Source organism: Diceros bicornis, chromosome 7 (genome assembly GCF_020826845.1).
Source record: "Diceros bicornis minor isolate mBicDic1 chromosome 7, mDicBic1.mat.cur, whole genome shotgun sequence".
NCBI lineage: Eukaryota > Metazoa > Chordata > Mammalia > Perissodactyla > Rhinocerotidae > Diceros > Diceros bicornis.
The window spans coordinates 83,985,435-84,005,100 of NC_080746.1; the positions used below are offsets into that span (position 1 = coordinate 83,985,435).

Here is a 19,666-nt window from a genome sequence, read left to right on the forward strand (position 1 = left end):
AGGAAAAGAGAGAAGGCTAGTGTGAGTGAAGTGTAGAGTTAGAGAGAGTGTAAAAATGAAAAGAGGCTAGAGAGATCGAAAGGGGCCAGTTTGTGTTAGGATTTATGAATAAGAAAAGGGTTTGGATTTATTCCAAGTGCAAAGGGACATCTGTGGAGAATTTTAAGCATGGATATGATGTGATCTGATTTATCTTTTAAAAAAAGATTGCTTTGCTTACTGTGTGGAGAATAGAATATGAATGGGCAGGAGAAGAAATGGGGAAATCAGTAACAAGGCTATCGCTATAGCTCAGGCAAGAACCAACGACAGCTTTGGACTAGTGCGGCAGCAGGAGTGATGGAGAGATGCGGGAAGGTTGTTGTAGTCAAATAATGAGATAAAAATTACATAAAGTAAACCCAGAACATTATTCAATGGCATACACAGGTGTGATTAGCTGCCTAACACTCAGGAATAAAGATAAGGAGTTCACATAAAGGAGTAGTATATATTAACTTCATACAACTTAATCAACAGAAATCAACCACTTTCTGTGAAACCTAGAACCATTTCCACAGTCACAATTACAGAAAAGTTCAAAAGGTCCTAAATGTCATTCCCTCAAATTTGGCATTCTCTTGTCACTGACGTCCTCTCCCCTACCCCACTCATCAGGCTTGAGGTCCTGTCCTCTAGTGAGGAGCCCTGATACAAGTACATGCAGGCGGTCTTGGAATCTACTTCCTTCCTTTTCTAGTTTGGATGCTCATGGATTTGAGACAAGAGATCCTCTTTGGGGTTTGAGGATATGATTTCTTATTTGAGATGATGGGTGTTACTATCATGCTGGGGTAGGGAAAAATAAAGAAGGGGAGTGAGGCTAAGTAGGAAATGGTTCTATAACAAGGGTGGCAGATAGAAAAGTTATTGACAATGGACTTTGGCTCTTAGGAAGTTGTACAAAGGGCGATGTGAGGGGAAGACTTAAGTTAATAGAATGATGTGGAAAGGGCATCTCCTTTTAGGTGAGGCACTCTACTTTCTCTGCAAATTCATCTCTAGACACCCTCAAACAACTGATACAGATTTGTCTTCAGTTCCAGACATGGACATTTTATGATTTCGGATATAAGGACTGACTGCTCCACTCTCAATAACTTGTTAATTACTTCATTCAATTCCTTAAAAAAGAGCCAACCTATTTTAATCCATGTTTAGCGAAGCCTGAAAATGCAAAATGTGGTTCTGTAATGAATGTGTGTTGATCAAATAACATAAGATATACATGATATTAGAACGTTTTCTTTTTGATAGAGGAAGGAGGAAGACAGAAAGGCACTGAATATGTGAAGAATTTCTCACTAGAAGAACCAGCACTTGGTTGACTTCACCTTACACGTCTCGTTTTAGAAACATCCACAGTACAGGAAGGGATATGAAGGCTAACTTTGCAAAAGAAAACCAATTTTAACCAACATGTAACCTGAGTAGAGGCATCTAGGTTCCTTTCCAGATTCCCTTTAGAATGATCATATAATAAAAATAGGAGAAAACTTGCCCTAATGTTGGTAATAAGGGAAGAGTATCATCTACATGCCAGGACATGAGAGGACTTTACAAAGGATATTGTGTAGCTAGAACTCAAATAAAAGAAAGCATGGAGAAGAATAGCTTATAATATTCTTCCACTTCATCATTCAGTGCTATCCCTGGGCGTTAAGTAAAAGACACTGCAGGATGTCACTAAAGTCCCTGAAATTAGGAACAAGGATGAGGCAGTAGGTGGGGTAGGAGGAGAAAGGGTGAGACAAGGCGATGACAGCGAAATGGAAATATCTGAATACCAGCAGCAGCACTAAGGCCGCAAGATTCGGTTGTGGCCCGGCTGTCTCAGTGTAGAAAGAACACTTAACAGAAAGCGTCCAACCCTGTGGGCGTTGCTCCCAGCATCGATGGCCACACCACACATGGATGAGAAGGTCTTGGGCAAAGACACAAAGTTTCTAGCTGAGACTATCTGTCGTTCCTGTTCCTTTTCTACACTCCCTGGGCTGTTAGATCCATGAAAAGGAATACATTTTCCCCCTATTTCTGGACTTTTAATTTCTACTTGATTATCAGCAAGTTATGGGCAAAAGCAAAGTTATAATAAGCGTAAAAGAAGCTCACTAGACCAGTAAAAGGATAATATAAAGAAACGGCAGAGTTGGCACACAACCTCAGGCCTTCTGACAGTCCAGGTGCCATGTTCTTCACCACTACACAGTGCTGAGTCCCTACCACACGGAGACTTAAATTGGGATAATGGCTAAACAAAACATGGGACATTCACAATTACACTGTTATTTAAAGCCATGTTTTACAGATTATCTGATGATACGGGAAAATGAAGTGGTATACAAATTATGTATACAGCATGATCGCAATTTTGAAAAATCAAACAAAAAACCCACCAAAATAAAATCAAAGCATACACATACAGACCCCACAGGAAAAAAAGGAAAGAAAAGTCACAGAAAACAGAGCAGAAGGAAATAATGGCACAATCTATTAAAATATTAGCCTAGGTTATGGCTGGAAAAATTTGAGTGATTTTATTTTATTCTTTAAACATTTGATTACTTTTTATAATAAATATATACTATTTCTATAAAATTATAAATAACAAAATTTCTTTTTAGAAAAGAGCAATGTCCAGGGTGGGAGGGAGGAAACCAATAAAAAACCCGGCGCTCTTTCAAGCCTCAGCAAGTCTCAGGAATTGGAGGCACGAGGTTGTCTCTGAAGGTGCAGGTGGAGCTAAAAATAAGAGAATTGGTTGAAAGTTTGTATAAGGAAGTTGGACCTCGCAGAATCTCCTTACTCCATCACCAATACTGCCTGGTGACTGGTCCTTCGTCATCCTGTTAAAAGACACGAGACTTTGCCCTCTGGACAGACTTGCAGACTTGGGGCCCACATGCACAGCTGACACTAGGGGGATTAAATAACTTCTCAATAATCAATGTATGCAGATTTTCCTCCTACTTCTCTAAAATACTGGTAGCTGGGCTTATCCATCCCCTAAACAGGAAATCAAAGAGTTCTTTTTAGATAAACCATAACAATAAAAAAGACCTAGGTACTGTCATTTTCAGGTTCCCCAAAACTGTTTTTCTGGAGATCATCATAAAGCAAAGCTCATTAGCTGAAAGACCTAACTATGTACACAGAACACAAGCAGGGTCATCACATATTTGAGGATATGTCTTTGAACAAGATAATCAGGACGTACAACCACACACAGGAAAAAAAAAGTGAGAGGAAATAGACAACGGAGAAACAGAACAATATGTTAGAATAAACATATTTAATATCTTCAGAGAGATGAGAAATTATTACATTCATGAAACAAAAAGAAAATGCTATGGAAAGACACTGAATTACAAGAAAGAGTTCTCAGAAATTTAAAATATGAGAGGGGAAAAAAATCAAAATAAAGGGTGTAAGATAAAGAGTTGAGGACATCTCCCAGAAAGAACAAACAAACCAAAAGAGGTAAATACCAGAAGATAGATAATGGAATTAGATGATCAATCCAGGAGATCCAACGTCAGATTAGCAAGTGTTCCAACGACAGAATAGAAAGAAGGGAAGAAAAGTATGTGTGGAGGTAGACATACGTATGCATGTATATGTGTGTATGGATGTGTATGTGCATAAATACACACATGGAAAGGTCTCAGAGAGAAAAGCCCACAGACTGTTTAATATAATGACTTAAAAAAGACCAATACCAAGGCACATCACAGTGACATTTTAGAATACCAAGGATAAACGGAAGATCCCAAAATCTTCCTGGGAGAAAAAGTCACACACAAATATGGAGAATAAAAATGGTATGACAGTCAACAGCAATAATGGAATCTAGACATCAATGGAGCAATGTCTTTAAGGTTCTTAGAAAAATTATTTCCAACCTAGAATTTCATACCTAGTGAAACAATTACAAAATAAAGATACTGCCATACATGCATTGTCTCAAAAAACTTTACTTCCCATACACCCATTTTCCAGAATCTGTTGGAGGATGTATTTCTATAAGATAAGGGAGAATAACAAGAAAGAGAATGGGAAAAAAAGCAAATACTACATACAGAAGCCATAAAGCTGTACAAGAAAGAATTTATACACTTCTTGCTCAACAGGGAACAATATTTACTTGAAAACACTCTAGAGATTTACTTAAAAAAGGTGAAAAACTGTTCTGGCAAGATGGAGTAGGGGAGGAAATGCATATATACTGTAAAAGAGTTAAATCGTTATCTTCCAAAATAAGGAGATGATATCTAAAATTGGAGAATGTATACAAACAAGAATTAGCAGTATAAATTTGAAATTTAGAAATTAAGAGGAAAAATCAGAAGAGACAGCTAAAAGCGGAATAAGAACTGGGAACAGGCAGTAATAGGGCAAAAAATACTTCCTTAAATAGTATAGCACTTGTTAGCTTTCTAAACTATGTACAGGTACTACTTTTTATAAAAATATAAACTGAATTTTAAAAGGAGGTAGAGGTGGAGCGGGGAGAGAAAGGAGGAGGGAAGGGAGAGGAGGACAGACAGACACATATGCGGGGGCTCTTAATGAAAGGAAAGTAATCAAATTTGGCGGCTATAAAAGAAAAAAGCAGACCAAAACATATCTCTTGCTTGTCCTGGGATATCTTTACTCAAAATCTGTGGACTCTGTGAATGAGTGGGGTCAATCTAGCCAAAGCTACGAAGCTTCACATTCAAAAGTCTAACTGAAACATCCAAGCAAATAACATGAAATGGAATGGGCAATCAAATAGAAGAGCAAAATGACTATTTCACGCCTAGGGAAGGTGGGAGAGATCTTTTCTTTATTTAGTCCTACTCTCCATTGGCTTACCACCCCCCCTCCCCTACTTATACTTTCTGTAGCATATAACAAAAAGAAAGATAAGACAATTACCTACCTAGTAGAATTTAAAGAGGGCTAATAAAAATGTGAATCAATCAATGACTAGAAATAAATCATTCCATATGGGGAGAAATGGGCAGAACACATTTAAAGTCACGAGTCCCAGGAATGAAGGAAAATTTATTTTCTTCAGGGAACAGGTAAACCACTTGTGAAAGCTGAGCATTAGCATGTGTAATTTTGATATGCCGAAAAGTTTATAGAGAATAATAGAAATAAAAATAAAGCGTAGGATAGCAAAAACTGTAAGAAATAAAAGACACGTTTTGTATAAGGACATGGATTTAATCAGTTTGCTTTCTTTCAGATATTTTAAGTGTCCTAAAAATCTCCAGTTTTAGCTATATTTCTTACACCTATCTTTAGCTTCACATTTAGATTTCATATGAAGACAAGACATACTTTAATTTCTTTACAGGTTTGTTGAGAAACATTCAGATGATTAAACAGAGAGGATGTCACTTGAAGAATCAGCAGATTTTCTATTACTATTTTCAAATTAACCAGAATATATATAATTCTAAAGAACAGTTTGGGAACTACCTGGAGAGAAGCTGTTCATGGAAAAATAATTTTGATTATTTAAGTAAACTTAAAAGGTCTCAGACAATTATCCTGAAATACAAGATGATCCTTTTAGACTTACTAATACCTCACATAGTTAAAGTCACATATTAATGAAGTAACCATACAATATACGCAAATGCCATTTTTAGAGTTGAAGCTTTTCTTAAAAAAAATTTAGCAAAAACGCATAAATGCTGGAAACTTACTAATAAACTCCTAGTTTGCAGAAGAGGGTAGGCAGCGGAGGTTATATGATTAAATAATACAACATTTCAAAATGATTATGTGTGACAATTCAAACCAGGTTTTAAAAATAATCAAAGATAGAGCTACTGAAAGATGCAGAAGGGCATCTCTTCTAAACTCTACAGTAAGTTTTGTTTAATGAATCCAATTCTAGTCTTTGTAATACTTATCCATTAACAGTTTAGGAAACATCTTAAAATATTTATATGATGCTTTAAAGCATCTTATATACAACTGAAAATGAGCATTTCAGGATAAAGTGGTTACTGTTCTATTCATCTGTTCCTGCATTATGGCTAGAGATTCCCGTTTCAAAAAGTTTTTTACTGTAAGTTCATACAGAGATTTAAAAAGGAAGTCAGACAAAAACATTTTGTTGAGACTGCCAACTTTTAGAAGCCTTTCAAAAGACTTTTAAGTATTAAAACCAGTTTTAAAATGAATTCTAAATGCAAGCACTAAAGTGTGAATTAGATGAAGAAAAAATACAATTTTCATTAGTAATAGTCCAGATTGTAACACAATGTTACCTGGATTACAACATAAGTACATTAATGGTTGTGTAGTTTGTGTAGTATTGTATAGAATAAAATATGCTATTAATATAAGCTACAGTTGAAAATAAAAACAAAAACAGTGAACAACAATGAAATTAGAATTAATTTGCCTGGCCCACTAAATTACATTTGCTAAGTGGTTAAAAGAAGCTGCAAATAAATATTTGATGATTGTTTATTTCATTAACTACTTAACCAAAGTTTAGATATTAATCTGCCACTGCGATCTCTCCCCTACACTTCCGATATTTTAAAGAAAATAGTCAACTAATGGCACTGTAATATAAGAAATAAATTGAGTATTTTGACTCAGTTAATGAAATATAGGAGAGTCTCATGAAGAAGTATATGAAAAAGACATGAGAAATTGACTGCCTATATCTCAAGAGAAACATCTAAAAATGTACTTATTGGCTGTATTGGTCTTTAAGCTATTTAAGTCCACCAGGGAGCACAATCTAGTCTACTTCATTATTTCTATCTTTCAAATATTTCATCGCTCCAAGAAGCCTATCCCACAGATTTGGCTGAGGAGTCTGAAATGTTTCCGGTAGAAAGTAGAAAAAAAGAGAGTTGTTTCATGCCTATCTTTCTAAATGTAGTTTTAAGAAATTTAAGAAATGTCAGTAGTCTTACCTTTAAAATATTTTTTAAGAATATTTTTATTATAAAAAATTTCCTTAGGCCCTAGGGTTGAATGTTATATATATTAATATTTGTATATATATTTTATTGTATATAACATACGCTACTTTTTACATAATTCTGCTAATATACAAGGATATCATATAATTTAAGATAATTATATATTATAGACTATCCCGGCACATTAGCAGATCAGGGAAGGTGAAATAAAGTGGTGGTGTAAATGAGCTAATCCTCATCTCCCAGAATGAGAAGTTGGTAACATCTAAACATAGATGAATCGAGAAACAGCAGTATAAACATACTGTTTAGAAATATTAAGTAAATACTAGAAGTTTGTTACAAGTCATCCAGCATATATTTCAACAGAGAATAGAAAAAACAGAGTTGTTTTATACCTATTTTTCCCAAAGGTAGTTTTAAGAAATGTTGTTACATTTTTACTTTTAAATGATTTTTATTATAAGAAATGCTCTTGGGGTCGGCCGGGTGGCGCAAGCAGTTAAGTGCGCGTGCTCTACTGTGGTGGCCTAGGGTCGCTGGTTTGGATCCCAGGCATGCACCGATGCACCGCTTGTTAAGCCATGCTGTGGCAGTGTCCCATATAAAGTAGAGGAAGACGGGCACGGATGTGAGCCTAGGGCCAGTCTTCCTCAGCAAAAAAAGAGGAGGATTGGCATTGGATGTTAGCTCCGGGCTGGAGCTGTGTGGTCTTCCTCACAAAAAAAAAAAAAAAAAAAATGCTCTTAAATTATTGAATTATTAACGACAAGTCACATCCAAATAATTTTAAACCAAATGCCTATTAAAGAGGAACAGGAATTTAGAACTTACACATAAGTGTTTTTCCTAGTAGCAGAAATAAACAACGTAATATAAAGCCTATCTACTTTAACTATGACATTCCTATGTCATAGAAATCATGTAGTTTAGCAATCTATATTTTTCTGATAGAAAAATGAATTCCCATTTTAAAATGGTGGTCTTAATTCCTGATTAATTTCAGACCACCAGGAAAGTCACAGCGGAGATCATCTCATACATAGAACCAGAATTTAGTACTAGATAGTCTTAATGTTCATTTAAATTTTCTTATTTTATAATTTATTGCTCACAGCAAGAAAGTGACATGCTCAAAGTCATATATCAATCATACTTGTTGGCAGAACTGAAGTCTCTTGTTGATTTACCAGAGGAAAGACAGGTAAAGAAACAAAGTAATACTAAGTAATAACATATATAATTATAATGAAGACTTAAAAATAAAAAATTTTAGGGCCGGCCCCGTGGCTTAGCGGTTAAGTGCGTGCGCTCCGCTGCTGGCAGCCCGGGTTTGGATCCCGGGCGCGCACCAACGCGCCGCTTCTCCGGCCATGCTGAGGCCAGGTCCCACATGCAGCAACTAGAGGGATGTGCAGCTATGACATACAGCTATCTACTGGGGCTTCGGTGGGAAAATAAATAAATAAATAAAATCTTAAAAAATAAAATAAAAATAAATAAAAGGGATGTTAGTTATTTAAAAAATAAATAAATAAATAAAAATAAAAAATTTTATTCACAGACCCAAAAATATGAATAGAAGGCAATACACCATCTCACCCCCTTCAAACTGAGATGCAATCTCCTGACTACTACTGCTAGAAAGAGGATATAAGTGTGAATGAAATATGGATACCATTATAATTTAAAATTGGGTTACATAAAAATTACAAACCATTGTGAATAAAAGAAAAAAATGTACCATATATAGCAAAGGGTTTACAGCTCTTGCATGTGTATATAAGTACGTCTATGCATACATACGTGTCTGTGTGATCAGTCATCTATCAATCAAGAAAGAACGCTTACAAAATAAATAAGAAAAATGACAGATAACAGAAAAACAAGGCAAAGGAAATAAATAGCTAATTAATTCAGAATGAACTACAATTGGACAAAAGCACATGAAAAAAATGTTCATCTTCATTATTCATTAAAGTGGTAGACTGTACAGTTATAATAGTTCTGGAGAAGAATTTGACAATGCATATCAAACACTTTAATAATGTACATACCCTTTGATCTAGCTATTCTACCTTTTAGGGGCTAAGGAAATAACTAGACAAGTTGCAAAATGTATCCACACACACAGATGTTGAGTGGAATGTCACTTACAACAGCAATAAAGTGAAAACAAACAAAATGTTCATTAGTAGGGAATTAGGTAAATACAATATGCAGCTGTTAAAAATAACTTAAATTCATATTTTATAGGAAAATGTGTATGTAACAAGTGGTTCAGTGAAAACAAGCTGGTTATCTAACTGTACGTATAACAGACCTCAATTTTTTGTTTATAAAAACCAAACTACGGGGCCCGCCGGGTGGCGCAAGCAGTTAACTGCACACGCTCCGCTTCAGCGGCCTGGGGTTCGCAGGTTCGGATCCTGGGCACACACCCATGCACGGCTTGTCAAGCCACGCTGTGGCGGCGTCCCATATAAAGTGGAGGAAGATGGGCACGGACATTAGCTCAGGGCCAACCTTCCTCAGCAAAAAAAAAAAAGACGAGGACTGGCATTGGATGTTAGCTCAGGGCTGATCTTCTTCACAAAAAACAAAAAACCAAACCACATATGCATGCTTATAAAAAATGTCCAATAAGCTATTAAAACAAAATATTAATAGAAGTCAACGGAAAATACTTCTTTTGGCTTGACTTTTTTTTCAAATTAAAATAAATGAACATTTATTGCTAAGATAATAACAAGGTTAAAACATCAGTGAACAGAGCAATAAACTTAAAAATGAATTATTGAAAAAGCCGTTTCTGACTGTCAATGAAGTTATAGTTTGTTGGGAAGAGGAAAGGTAAGGCATGATAACTGCTATAACAGTGGAATAAAAAAGACAGTGGAAATGTAAAATAGTATGTGCAGGCAGAGGAGAGGACTTCTTAAAGGGAAGGTTTCATAAAGAAGGAAGTATTTAAACTGGACTCTCAACAAGGATAAGAATTTTAATAGGTTAGGATGTGGGATGGAGAGAGAGGAAACAGCCTTCAAGATTGAGGGAAAAGCTTGGAAATTGCAGAGGCAAGAAACAGAAAGCAAGTACAAAGGAAGATTGGGACACCAAGTGCCTCTGCAGCTTGACATTGGACTGGCAAAGCCTTTGAAGGCTCTCCTAAGTAAGAGGTCTGCTCTTTATCAGGAAGATCATTTTAGTGTGAAAAGCAGACTGTAGAGGGGAGAGACAAGAATCTCTATTAGATATCACTATAATTACTCATTTCTTACATCAAATTTTCTCAAAATGTTTTAAAATAAATTGAATTAAGAAACATCATTCTAATCTCTGTCCGTCTCTCTCTGTTTTAAATAAATCTCTAAAACACAAGTACTAACTGGCAATTTCATGTGGTTTCTTAGGTAGGAGGGGGTCTATATTCATTTTTTAGCTCCTTGAAATATTCCACAGATGGTTCCTTTAAATAAAGAGACTAGATAATTTATCACTGATAAGTTAAAAATCTCTCTCTTAAAAAATGGGCAGGCCTTCTGGGGTCATCTTTTGATGTGCCATATCGTGTGTCCTGAATGATTTTACCCAGAGGAACTAATTTATCAAAGGCTTAAGACTGCAAACGTTAAAAGATTTACAGAGCTGTATGTTAGTGTAAAAAGCAGAACGCAGTATTTAGCAAACATGAGTCAGAGCCTGCAAAGCAGAGTTCATGACAGGGAGACACTGATGAATGGGATTAGATCTAATTGAGGTTTGGTACAAAATGTTGGCAAGGATTTTTCTTTTGCTAGTGCTCATGTTAACATGTACGTGAGGAGGTATTTTGGGAAACTACGCTAAATTAAAATTAGTTGGCAAAGTTCTAAAGTGAAATCAAATATTAATATATGCATTTCAATAAACGCTTCTAGGCTACAAATGATTGATACAATTACTGTACTAATCATAAATTTGGATTCTTTTCAACAGCTCTGTGACTCATGGAATTCATAGTTGCAAATGATACAGGTGAATGAATTTCAACTATTTAAAAGATATGTAACCTTACGGTACTACTGAATTAACCAAACTAATAAACATTTGATAATGCATTCATAAGAAACTATTGTGGTTATTGTAGTATTAATGTCTATACAGATACTATTGGCAATTTACAAATATTACAAAGAGAGAATACATTTTTCCCATGTATTAAAGAATTGTCATAGTCCTTTAAATTAATCCAGCATTCTGAGTAATAAATCAACCATAACCATTTGATACCTGTCTCTGTGCGAAACAGCAGATACCATGTTTTTCTCTCAGTCTGATTTTCCTAGTATTCATGCTTATTTAAGATGGGAAAAAATAAAAAAGACAATGCAAAGACCTTTTAAATTTACAGTAATATTTACAGTTACAGATGAATAACTGAACACTGTCTTGTGACCAAGGAGACTAAGGGCCAAATGAAATGTATGTAGGGCTACAAGCATGACTTCCATTGTCTATTGATAATGATTAAATTTTGTTGCCAAATGGGAAAATATATGGAAGATTTAGTTTATAAACATTTTGTTGCTTCATATTTATTATATAAGGAATTAATATAGAGATTTCCTATTTTTTAGATGAAATTCCCACATATTCAAGTAATTTTAGGGGAAACCTAACCTTATACAGGAACTCTATATTCAATCAAAATATCTGTACTGTGAGACATTGGTTCTACTGGTATTTTTTCTTTTATTGTACAATCTTTAAGATAAAACCACTGCCAGGGTGTAAAATTTAAGAAAAGGAAAGGTTAGAGACAGAAATATTACTAAATGTGAGTTTCCAGATGGATAATGAGGAAATCTTGACTTTTCATTTAATGTCAGAAATTTTATCAGTTCCATAAATAAACCTTGCTGCCAGCACCACCACCCTACATGGCACTCAGTGAGTACACTTTCTGTTTTCCAGACCCAAAATAGGTGCATGTTTTACTCCAAATCAATAGTCATGCAGTTTGTAGGCAAAGATTTCAAGTCAAATAAACATCTATGCCAACATCAAGTATTGACATTGGTAAAGTATTAAAATTAACAAAATCTAAAAAGTTGGTTTCTTCTTGAATAAGACGTAATATAGGCTCATTAACATAAGAAAAATAAAAATAGCCCATATAACAAAAATATAAAATATTATATTAGGGATACCTTTAATAACAAATGTACAAGACACATGAAAAACATTCTAAAACTTTGCTGAAGAACAGACAAGAAGATATGAACATGGCGAGACAAACTAGTCTAGAGTGAGAAGACTTGATAGTGGAAAAATGTGAAGATAAAGTTAATTTATAAATTTTTAAAAAGATTTTCTTTCCTTGGAATTGGAAAATATTATTCTAACATTCAGGGACAGCCAAGAACATTTTAAAAACAAAGACTAACCAAGGGGGACTAGCACTGCCATATATCAAAAAATACTATAAAATATCAGTTATTAAAATAAGAGCTACTAGCTCTAGGATAAATAGGCAAAAGAATAGGATAGACATCTAATAAATAGAATTATATATTTACTACTTACTGTATGTAAAATAAAGGTGCCATAAGGATGGATTGTCAATATACTACACAAGAATGACAGGCTCTTTGGAAAAAATTAAGTTAGATTCTTGCCTGTTATCTTACATCAAAATAAATTAGGACAAAAGGAAGTGACAATTTAAAACCTTGTGGATGAAAAAGACTTTTGAGGAATGCTTCCAAAGGCAGAGAGAGAGAGAAATAAGCTATTTTATGATATAAAAGTTTTAAAATTTTAGTATTAAAAAGGACATCTCAAAGTTATGAGTAAATTATAAATTTGAATATATTTGCAACATGCATCTTACAGGAAAGAGTTAATATCCCTTAATGATCTCATCCAGTCCTATGGCTTTAAATATCATCTAAATGTTAACAACTCTCAAATTTATATTTCAGTTTAGACTCCTCTCCTAAATTCCAGATTCTTATATCCAACTGCTTACATGATGTCTCCACTTGGATGTATCTTAGACAAATGTAAAATGACCCAAATTGATCTTCTTATCTTCCACCAGCTCCACCCTATAAATCTGTCCCACCTGATATCTTCCCCATCTCTTTTAAGGTGACTAGATTCTTTCAGTTGCTAAGTTCAAAACTCTTAGACCTTTGTTTCTCTCACATCCCAAATCCAATTCGTCAGGAAATTCTGCTGGCTCTACCTTCAAAATACATTAGAATCCAACCACTTCTCACCAACTCCACTGCTACCAACCTGGCTGAGCCACCATCACCTTTTACTTGGGTTATTGCAGTTGTTTCAACCCTTGCCATACCACAACCTATTCTCAACACAGCAGCTAGAGGCATCCTTCTAAAACAAGACTGAGATGTTACTTCTCTGCTCAGATCATGCCATGTTCCGTTTTGTTCAGAGTACAAACCTAAGTCCCTAGAATGACCTACAAGGCTCTATGTGATCTGCCTGCCTCCTCTTTATCGCTATGATCTCATCACTGTCTACTTTTCCTTGCTACCAAGTACACGTCCTTCTTGCTGTTCCGTAAGTGTACCAAGCAAACACCTGTTAGAGATTTTGCACTGCTTGTTCTCTCAACCTGAAAATGACTCTTCTCCCAGATATCCACATGGCTAACCCTGTGAACTCCTTCAAGTTTTATGAGTGAGAGCGACGATGACGATGCTATTTAAAGTAGCAACCTCTCCTCCATCCCACTCCTGAAGTCCTTCTATTTCTTTTCCCTTAGCAGCTTCAAAGATTCTTTTTACTTTACTTAGTATATTTATTGTCTTTCTCCCTCCACAAGAATATAAGCTCCACGAGGGTGAGAAAGTTTGCTTTGTACTTTGATGTAACCTTGGCATCAGATAAGTGCCTGGCACGTAGTAGAAGTTCAATAAATATTGTTGAATGAAGGAATAAATATCTGTAAAGCTCTTGTAAATAAGCAATAATTTTTACAAAAGATGACTATGCCAGAAAATGTTCAAATGATGGCTAGGTCATTCACAGAAAAGAAAATAGATCCTTAAATAGATGAAAGAAAAAAAAATTCAACTATACTAGTAAGTAAATGGAAAACGTAAAGAATATTTATGACTATTAAATTGGCAAAGAATCAATAAGTAATTCGCAAAGAGTAAAGAGAGACAGAGAACTCCAGATTTGGGAAGACTGAGTAGATACATCAACCAATGACGAGATACGGGCCTTGTATGGATACTGATATGAAAAAAACTGTAAAAAGAAATCATTTACGAGACAATGGGGGAAATTTGAACACTGATTTGATGTTTGATGACATTAGGTATGAAGAGGGCATTGTGTTTTCTTTTAGAAAGACTAAGATGTAAATGGAAGAAATGATATGGTTAGGTTTCTTTCAAAATAATCCAGTGTAGATGTAGATGGGTTAGAGGAAAGCAGATGGGGTTCTCAAGACTAGCCATGAGATAATTCTTAGGTGATGGGTACACGGGGCTCATTACAGTATTCTTTGTATTTCTATGTGTGTTTGAAAATGATCTTCTAAAAATTAAAAATTGAGAATATCTTAACACCAAAAGCTGGTGAAGGTAAAAGGAGAAAAGAACGCATTTTCTTCCACTGCTGATGCGAGTTAAATTGGTATAATCACATGGTGGAGGGGTACTTGGCAGGATATATTATAAATTTTAAAAAATGTGCATATTCCTTGACTTGAGCCAGAAATTCCATTTCTAGGAATTTATCATAGGGACAATCAGACACAATTATCAGACAGGATAAGTACGCACATTTGCTTATTGTCATATTATTTATAATAATAAAAACTTATTAAACAACCTAATTGCCTAACAAGAGAGTACATATTAAACTAATTATGGTTAATCTCGTCAGGCTTTTAAAAGCATAGTATGTGAGCATTTTAAATGCAAAGAATGCAGCTGATCTAGTAAATACTCTTTAAAAGTCCCTAAAGCACCAGAAGAAAAATTCAAATCCCACAGCATTTAGTATTTTTTTTTTTTATGGTGAAGAAGACTAGCCCTGAGCTAACATCTGTCACCAATCCTCCTCTTTTTGCTGAGGAAGATTGGCCCCGGACTAACATTCGTGCCCATCTTCCTCGACTATATATGTGGGACACCTGCCACAGCATGGCTTGATAAGCGGTATGTTGGTCTGTGCCCAGGATCCGAACCTGCGAACCCTGGGCTGCTGAAGTGGAGTGCACGAACTTAACCAGTATGCCACCAGGGTGGCCCCAGCATTTAGTATTTTTGAAATTTAACAACAAACTGTTTGACATTACCTGCTTATAAGAGTACAGGAAAAAGTCAGTGAAACAATGTGAAAGTGTAAGATAAATGGGACACATTTTACTCATGTTTTTGCTTAAGTTAAATATGTTCAATTTTACTTCTAAAATTTATTATGACTACCACTTATAGTATAATTTAAGCAACATATGCTATGTGGGTATTGCTTCGTGTATTTAGAAATGCAAACATAGATTTCACTATTTACACTTTTTTTAATGAACTACTTCAATATTCTAAGACTCAGAAAAATAAATATTTATAAGTGGACTCCCTTTATCCCCCTTCCCTGTTATTCATCTTTGACTTTCTACTCATAATGAATAAAACATACATAATTCACAGAATGGAAAAGATGTTAAGTAAGTAGTTAATCTATGAAATCATGTGAACAAAATATTAAAATAACAAACTAAGAACAAAACATAATAAAAACAAAACCCACTTTCTGATATGTTTTCAAAAGAAAACACATATTTATAAAATGTAACATGACTTCAATAGTCTTTCCTTTGGAACATGTTATGAAAAGGAATTAAGAGCCAAATAAACGTTTTGTTTTACTGCTGACAAGTATAGTCTGTGCAATTACATTGTAAGTGAAATATGGATTTGTAAATAAGGAATAATGACCATCATATAGCAGGTGGTCAGTATTTCTCAATCTTGGTGTTAAAACCCTATTTCCTCTCCAACATCTTGCATACATTATAAAGAAAGAATAAAGGCCCAGAAGGTACAAGAGACTCCGAAAAAAATCTTAAGTTTTCTTTCCAAAGATCTCAACTAGGTCAGTTCTAATGATGATAATGCTTTATTTAAAGAAAAAGACGAGACACATAGATATATATATATCTCCAACTTCTCTGTCATCTTAATGTAAAAATATATAAGGAACTTAATAAGAGAGACCTAGGTAATTGAGACCAACCTCTCTACTGAGGGCAACTAAAAATTCTAAACAAAAGATAAAAAACATATGCTTGAAGGCACAGGAGAGCTAACAAGATTGTGAAGAATTATAGGCGTGTATCAGGAGGAAGTTGGAGGCTCAGGAAGGTAATCTCTGCATTTACAGTTATTTTCCCCTTGAGGTTGTTTGCTGATGCCGGAGGTGGTGGTACAAAAGCTTAGCAACATTGTGGAGAGCTTTACAGGACTGGGGTGCTGGAACTGGAATTTAGGGCCCACTAAAAGGAGTTCTTCATAAACCCTCCTCGCTTTGAGTTGTGACCCTGAACAGCTACACTCTAGAGGATAAATCAGGGATAGGCAGGCCTTCGCAGAACCCGTAGTTCAGTCTCAAATGATTTCAACCTCTAAAATTGGGCTGAAGTGATCTTGCATTGCTAATGCCACTAGGAACCTGGAAGAAGCAAATATAAATCCTCTCTGAAGGAAGACGTTATTATCAGAAGCCTCGAAGTATTTCTATAAACAATTTCACAAATACATGTCTGATGTACCAAAATTAGCATGCATTCAAGGAAATGAGACCACGTGAAAGAAGAGAAGAAAGAGATAACATGAGGGTTCCAGACTTGGTAATTCTCAGACACAGACTTTAAAATAATTACACCCATTTTGTTCAGTGAGAATTTTTGCAGAGAAATGAAAACTATAAAAAAGAATCAAATGGAAATTCTAGAACTGAAATATAACTGAAATTAAGAACTTGATAGATTTAAGAAACATTTGACATAGCTGAAAAGAGAAACTACAGAATATGTGAAAAGAAATTTCCAGGGATAGAAAAAACAATGAAAAGCAGGAGGGAGTAAAAGGCATTGATAAGACAATGAGAAGGTACCATGCACTATAACTGGGGTCTCAGGAGCAGAGGAGAGAGCATAAGTGGCAGAAGCAATATTTGAAGATATAATTTGAACTTTATAAAGCTAATTAAAGATAATCCAGACACAAATTAAGGAAGTTCTATGATCTCAAGTAAGAGAAGTAGACATAAAATCACATTGGTACAATATAGCAAAACCACTAAAATCCAAAGACAAAGAAAGTATTTTAGGAAGCCAGAAGAAGTCAGATGAGATTCAAGGGAGCAACACTTGGAACAGAAGCTAACTTTAACTGCAACAGCGAAAGCCAGGAGATGACAAAGTGGTATCTTTAAAGTGCCAAAAGAGAAGAACACCAAACTGGACTTCTATACCCAGCAAATTAGTCTTCAGGAAAGAAGTAAGATAAATACATCTGTAGAAATATAAAATATAAGAAAATTCATCATCAGCATACCCACTGTAAAGGAAATGCAAAAAGTTCCTTAGACGAAAGAAAAATGATCTTGGATGGAGATGCAGAGATGCTGAAAAAATGTAGAACAACAGAAAGAGTAAATGTGAATACTGACTGTACAGACAATAAAAATAATATCTTATGGTTTTAATATATACAGGAAAATAAAATACACTGTAACTATGGTATATATGCCAGAAGAGGGGCTCATGGAATTAAATAATTTTAAATTTCTAACACTGAGAAGAGGGTGGAGGTAAAAAATAGTTACTTTGATAAACAGACATTGATAAAGCGAGGATACATAATGTTACCTCGAGGATAATTACTAAAATAATATAAAATGAGTATATAGCTTCCAAGCTCTCAGAAGTGAAAAAATGGAATATTAAATATTACTCCATTATTTCAAAGGAAAATTCAAAAGGAAAGAAATTTAGAATAAGCAGGACAATTAGAAAGCAAATCACAAGATGGTAGATTTAAATCCAAATAACAAAAAATTCATCAAGTACAAAAAGAATGAATAGTTTAATTAAAAGATAAAGACCAATAAACAGAACAAAGAAGCAAAACCCAATTAGGTGCTGCTTATAAGAGACATTTTTGAAATAAATATAAGATTGCAGATAGGTTTAAAGTGAAAGAATTGGAAAAAAGATAAAACATGAAAACACTAGATAAAAGAAAAGTGGGGTAACTATATTAATATTAAAGTAAATTTAAAGTTAAGAAAAATTACCAGAAGAGCATTTTCTAATAAAAAGATGTAACAATTCTGAAATATACAGATGTAATAATATAATCTCGATGTATAAAAAGCAAAAATTGACAGAACTACCAGAAGAAATGGGCGGTAGGCAGAGTGCCCTCTACCTGTAAAATTGTCCACGCCCTAGCCCCTGGAACCTAGGCATATGTTACATTACATGACAAAGGGATTTTGCAGACATAATTAAGGTTATGGAATTAAAGATAGATAATTTTAGATTATCCAGTGGGTCCAATGTAATTATTTGAGCCCTTAAAATCAGAAAACTTTCTCTAATTTTAGGGAGGCAAGACGAGGCAGAAGGGAAGGTCAAGAGACTTGAAGCATGAGAATGACTTGATCTGCCTTTATTGGCTAAATGATGAAGTGATGAAGAGGGCTACGTGCGAGGGGATATGGGTGACCTCTAGAAACTGAGAATGACCCCTGGCCAACAGCCAACAAGAAAACAGGGACCTCAGCCCTAAGGCTGCATAGAACTGAACTCTGCTACCAGCCAGAAGGAGCCTAGAAGCACATTCTCCCCCAGAACCTCTAGGTAAGAGGCCCAGCAGGCGGACACCGTGGCTTTGGCCTCTGAGCAGAGCAACCAATTGCGCTTGCTGCACTTCTGACCTACAGAACCCTGAGATGATAAATCAGTGTTACTTTAAGTTGATATGTTTGTGTTAATTTGTTAGGGCAGCAACAGAAAACTGATACAAAATGGAGAAATCCACAGTAATAGAGGAAATTTTTAATAGGTCTCCCTAGTGTATGACAGAATTTGAATTAAAAAATAAGTCAGCAAAAATAAGATTTGAAGAACACAACCAATTTGACCTAACTGGCTTAAACAGAATATTGCAATTGATGATTGCAAAATATACATTCTTTAAAAGCATACTTAGAACATTTACACCAGCTAACTATATGCTGGGCACTTTTCTTCTAAACACAATTCAATTGTTAGAAATCAATAACCAAAACATACACTGGAATTTGCCATAGCTTTTTGATGTTAGGAAATGTTACAAGGGTCAAAGAAGAAATTACAATAGAAATCAGAAAATATTTTGAACTAAATAATAATGAAAAATACTATGTGTCAAAACTTGTGAGATGAAACTAAAGCTGTGTTTAGAGGGAAATCTATGGACATAACTTAGAAAAATCAGGTGAAAATAAATGAACAAATATTTATCTTTATCAGTTAGAAACAAAAATAGCAACAGAAACCTAGTGCAAGTAGAAGGAAATAATAAAAATAAGAGTAAAGATAAGAGCAGATACAATGAAATAGAAAACAAAATCTACAATGAAACAAAAACCAAACATCCAAGAGG

The 19,666-nt window shown here is 34.8% G+C and overlaps 1 protein-coding gene across 3 annotated transcripts in view; it reads right to left on the minus strand.

Moving 5' to 3' along the window:
• The window catches only part of KIF18A (kinesin family member 18A), a 90,110-nt gene that overhangs the window by 15,117 nt on the left and 55,327 nt on the right, over window positions 1–19,666 (minus strand). The window lies entirely within an intron of this gene.